Source organism: Grammomys surdaster, unplaced genomic scaffold (assembly GCF_004785775.1).
Source record: "Grammomys surdaster isolate TR1022 unplaced genomic scaffold, NIH_TR_1.0 166, whole genome shotgun sequence".
In the NCBI taxonomy this organism is placed as follows: Eukaryota; Metazoa; Chordata; class Mammalia; order Rodentia; family Muridae; genus Grammomys; species Grammomys surdaster.
In genome coordinates this window covers 13,704,535-13,710,340 of record NW_021604614.1, presented here as the reverse complement: position 1 = coordinate 13,710,340, position 5,806 = coordinate 13,704,535, and positions in this window count along the sequence as shown.

The window sequence follows — 5,806 nt, the reverse complement described above, 5'->3', positions numbered from 1 at the left end:
ATCTGTTTCAGTGTTTTTCCACTGACCCAAGACTTTGTGTTTAGCAGGCATGTATGTCAGGCCTATTGCTGATTTTTAGGCCTATGGCTGTTTTGAGGCCTTCAGTGTATAAGCAGGGCTGCCCCTGACAGGGGAGGGGGGAATACTTAACATGTGAAAACTCCTGAGTTCAAGTCCAAGCACTGCAAATAACAGCCCTAGGGACACCGGTGGAAGGTGAAAGCCCTAGGGAGGAGACATCACTTAGAAGTCCGCTGGGATCACATGGGTGACTCAGTAAGCCACCTGGTGCTGACAGAAAGAAAGAGAAGAATCTGAAAACACTTTCAAAATTTTCTCACTGAGCATAATGGGGAACATCTTTAATCCCGGCATTCAGGAGGCAGAGACAGGTGGGTCTCTGTGAGTTCAATGCCGGCCTGGTCTACAGAGTGAGTTCCAGGACAGACAAAGCTACATAGTGAGACCCTTTCTCAAAAACAAAGCAAGCAAAGAGAAATCAAGCAATCACTAAGTCTTTAAGATGGCCTTAGCTGCTCTGCTAGTTAGGGTTTCCTTCCTATGAAGGAATAGCATGGTCAAGGTAACCTTTATTAAGGAACATTTAATTGGGGCTGGCTTACAGTTTCAGAGGTTCAATCCATTCATCATGGTGGGAAGCATGGCAGCACGCAGGCCGATATGGTGCTGGAGGGGTCAAGAGCTCTGCATCTTGATCTGAAAGCAGACAGGAGGAACCTCTCCTTGGCAGACAGCCAGGAGGAGGCTCTGGATCACATTGGCCAGACCTGAGCATATATATGAGACCCCAAAGCCACTCCTCCACAGTGACACACTTTCTCTAACAAGGCTACACCTCCTCCAATAAGGCTGCACCTCTTAATAGAGGCACTCCCTGGGGCAAGCATATTCAAACCACCACATTCCACTCCCTGGCCCCCATAGGCTTGTTCAAGCATATGAGTCTATGCAGGCCATACCTAAACATAGCATAATGCAAAATACATTTCATCCAGGTTCAAAAGTTCCCATAGTCTATCACAGACCCAATAGCATTTACAAGTTCGAAGTCTCTTCTGAGATTCGTGCAATCTCTTAACTGTAATCTGCTACAAATCAAAAAGCAGGTCGCGGGCTGGAGAGATGGCTCAGCGGTTAAGAGCACTGACTGCTCTTCCAGAGGTCCTGAGTTCAAATCCCAGCAACCACATGGTGGCTCACAAAAAGCAGGTCGCATACTTCCAACATCACAGGATATATATTACCATTCCAAAATGTCATAGTGAAGAAATACTGGGCCAAAGCAAGACCCCTCAAACCAGGTGTGCAAACTTTAAACTCTGCTTCTCTGTCTCCAATGTTCAAGTCCTTTCATCTTTGTTGACTGCAGCACAATTCCTTCTTGGGCTGTTTCCACTTGCTGTTAACAGCTTTCCTTGGCTGGTATCCCATGGCTCTGGCATCTCTAACATCTTGGGGTCTCCAAGGCAATTTCAACTTCACAGATTCTTATTCCAATGTCTGGGATCCACACATGATCTTTTGGGCTTCTCCAAAGGGCTTGGGTCACTTCTCCAGCTCTGCCTTCTGTAGCACTTTGGGCTCTGGCTGTGTCTCCACTCTACTGCTGCTGCTGTTCCTGGTGATCATCCCATGGTACTGGCATCTCCAAATGCTGGGGTCTCCTGCTGCAAATAGGCTGCACCAATATAGCCTCTCATAGGCTCTCTTCATGGTGCCAACTCTCATAGTTCTTGGTTTCCTGTGTGTGGTGTTCACGTGTGTGGTGTATATCCACACTCAGGTGCTCATGGAGGCCTCAGGATTGATACTGGGTGCTCTCCACCGTGTTCCCCTGAGACAGGGTATCTATCTCATGGAGCCATGACTTAGGCTGGCTACCAGTAAGTTCCAGCAATCCTCCACTCTATGCCCATAGCACTGGGTTTACAGGCACAACTACCACTATGCCTGGCTTTTTTACATGGCTGAGTCCTCTCTCTGGCCCCAAGACCTTAGGTTTTTGAGATAAGGTCTTGCTATGTAGCACAGGCTAACCCTTGAACTCAGGCTCCTCATGACTCTTGCTTCTGAACGTTGAGATTACAGACGTGTGCCATCACGGCCTGTGGTGTGACAAATAATTCTGAAAACAAAACTAATACTTGAGTTAAGTGATTCCATAAAGAACTGAACATAGAGTTGTCTTACGAGCCATCAGCTCTGCTTCTAGGCACACACCCTACAGCTGAAGGCAATCACTCGGGACTATTTGAGCAGCAATAGCCACAGCAGCTAATAAGTAAGAACAAACAGGATCTGGGAGGAGCTGGGGGGAGGGAAAGATACGGTGAGAATATATTGTATACAAATTCTCAAAAAAAAAAAAAGCAATATTTTTTAAAGTAAAAACAACCTGAAGGAATGAGGGGATGTTCTTTTCTTTTTTTTTTTTTTTTTGGTTTTTCGAGACAGGGTTTCTCTGTGTAGCCCTGGCTGTCCTGGAACTCACTCTGTAGACCAGGCTGGCCTCGAACTCAGAAATCCACCTGCCTCTGCCTCCCAAGTGCTGGGATTAAAGGCGTGCGCCACAGACATGGTGTCACTATGTAGACTAGGCTGGCCCCATTAACTCACTATGTAGATCAGGCTGGCCTTGAACTCACAGGATACTACTACTTCATCCTCCTCTGCCTCCTTCCCACTTCCCAGCCTCTTTTCTTTTCCTTTCTTCTCTTCCCTTCTGAGTTCGAATCCCAGGCTTGGCTCGGCTTGAATATTATCTATGCATATTAACATATTCCATTTGGAAAATATTCTACTGGAAGCTACATCTTGGTTGGGAAACCAGGAAAGGGGGAGAATAGAACGTTTAAGGAAAGACAGAGTGGGGGACTTACAGAGACGGGCTAAACCAGTGGTAGGGGAATATAGAAATCTTACTTTTGGTTTCGTTGGTGTGGAATTGCAGGCTAACCCTGAGGCATTGATTTGGTCCTCATCCTGCAATTTCTCAGATGAGATACCAGAGGCAAAGTCCACAGAGTTCAGCTCCCTGTCTGTGAGCCAGACTGGTAGGCAGATGTGCCCTGGACCCGCAGAGTCTAGTACTCCTGCCATTATCTGGAGTAGTCTTTGCTTGCTCAGGCTCGCCTGGATTGGCTACCGTGACCCTGCTAAAGCAACGGGTCTCTGTAACCAAACACAAAGGAATCCCATCCTGTGAGTGCAAAGACCACAGGGAAGACTTGAAAGATGGGAGGATTTGTTGTCTGCAGCAGGCAGGGAGACCACAGGGTTGTTTCTAAAGTGACACCCTTGTGGGACAAAGGCACGTAAAGTCTACATGAATCTTTCTCAGCACACCCCCTTGAGTCCGTTCCTGGGCATGCTGAGCTAAGGAGAACATTCTTGAATATGCTCAGTTTAAGGTCATAACTTTAAAAAGAAAAGACAGTAGAAGGAATTTAGGGTGTGCTTACCTCAAAGTCATGGAGAACCATATAAAAGACCAAAGGGGTGGACAGTAATGCCTCTGGCCATGCTCACCTAAGTTGTTTGTTTGATTTTTATTTTAGGTATTGGGTGTTTTGCCTGCATGTATATGTGTCCATCTGGTGCCATCAGATATCAGAAGAGGGGGTCAGATCTACTGGAACTGGTGTTATAGATGGTTGTAAGCCACCATGTTGGTGCTGGGAACTGAACCCAGGTCCTAATCACTTAGCCAAAACCAGCAAGTGGTCTTAACCCCTTAGCCATCTGTCCAGCCTGATTTGTTCTTGTTGCTTTTGTTTTCATTTCGTTTCTTTTGTTTGGTTGTTTGCTTGTTTGTTTGTTTTTTCAAGACAGGGTTTCTCTGTGTAGCCCTGGCTGTCCTGGAACTCATTCTGTAGACCAGGCTGGCCTCGAACTCAGAAATCCGCCTGCCTCTGCCTCCCAAGTGCTAGGATTAAAGGCATGCACCACCACTTCCTGGTTCATTTCGTTTCTTAAATGGACATGGGTACCTTGCCTTGCATGTGTATCTGTGCACCGTCGTGGTGCATGCGTGGCACCTGAGGGAGCAGCACTGGCATCCAGAAGATGACATGGCTGGATTCTCTGCAACTGGAACTATAGCCAATTGTGAGCTCCCGTGTGGGTGCTGGGAACCAAACCTGGGCTCTCTGGGAGAGGAGCAAGTTCGCTTAACTACTGAGTGATCTCTCCAGCCCCTTGGTGTTTTGTTTGCTTTTAAATATATTTTTTTTTACTTTGCGTGTGTGTGCTTGGATTCACATGTACTATGGTGTACACACATGGAAGCCAGAGGACAACGCATTGAATGGGCTCTCTCCTTCTACCATGTAGGTTTTGGGGGCAGAACTCAGTTGCCCAGCTTGATGACAAACATTTTTACCCACTGAGCCATCTCTCTGGCCCTGCCACAAAGTCTTAGCTGAAGTAAAGGAAAGGCTACTTTGAAGGTGCGTTAGCACCAGAGGCTGCCCTTAAAGGTGCTTGTCTTGCTTGCTCGGCAGGTTGGGAAACTGCCATATTAATTAGTGCAGTGGGTTATTACTGTGTTTTGCCAGGTGAAGACTTTTGAATGGGGCCCAGAGGCCCCATCGAAAAAGGGCTGGGATGGACTGTCCTGGAAATGAAGGAGGCACCTTGGGGAAAGCAGGGAGGGCTGAAGCAGCTGTCTCGGGAACAGATACACACACACACACACACACACACATGCACATACATGTGCACATGGAAAAGAAGCAGAAAGGGGTGATTAGAGCCAACAGAAGGTTTTAGAAGGAAACTGACTTCAACTAACTTGGATCTGTAAAGCCCTACAGTTACAAAAGAAATAATCGGATGGGTAAGTGGGTTTTGTTTTCCAATGGGATTGATGAGACACATTCCTTTCGGCAGCATTTGAATAAAATGATAAAGACTGACTCTTCTTTCTTTTCTTTGTGATAGACACAGTGACCACAGCAACGCTTAGAAAGGAAAACAGTCAATTGGAGCTGCCTTACAGTTCTGGAGATTTAGTCCATTATCATCATGGTGGAAAACGTTTGGCGTGCAGGCAGACATGGTGCTGACAGAGGAGCTGAGAGGTCTAGACCTTGATCTGCAGGCAGCAGAGGGAGACTGCCATACTAGACCTAGCTTGAACATATGGTACCTCAAAGCCTACCTTCATTGTGACACACTTCCTCCAACAAGGCCACACCTACTCTAACAAGGCCACACCTACTCTAACAAGGCCACACCCACTCCAACAAGGCCACACCTACTCAAACAAGGCTACACCTACTCCAACAAATCCACACCTACTCCATTTTCTCCTTCTTATAGTGCCACTCCCTATGGCCCAAGCATTCAAACACAAGAGTCATTGGGAGCCATTCCTGTTCAAAAGAGCACACTATGTAACCAAGGCTGCACTGGAACTTGCTATGTTGCTCAGGCCAGTCTTGAACTCACAATACTCTTTCAAAGACAGAGGAGCTATCCAGAGCTCTGCTCTGAGCTATAGAGACCTGTCTAGGTCGTCTTCTTCTTCTTCTTCTTCCTCCTCCTCCTCCTCCTCCTCCTCCTCCTCCTCCTCCTCCTCCTCCTCTTCTTCTTCTTCTTCTTCTTCTTCTTCTTCTTCTTCTTCTTCTTTTTGGTTTTTTCGAGACAGGATTTCTCTGTGTAGCCCTGGCTGCCCTGGAACTCACTCTGTAGACCAGGCTGGCCTCGAACTCAGAAATCTGCCTGCCTCTGCCTCCCAAGTGCTGGGATTAAAGGCGTGCGCCACCACTGCCCGGCTCTTCTT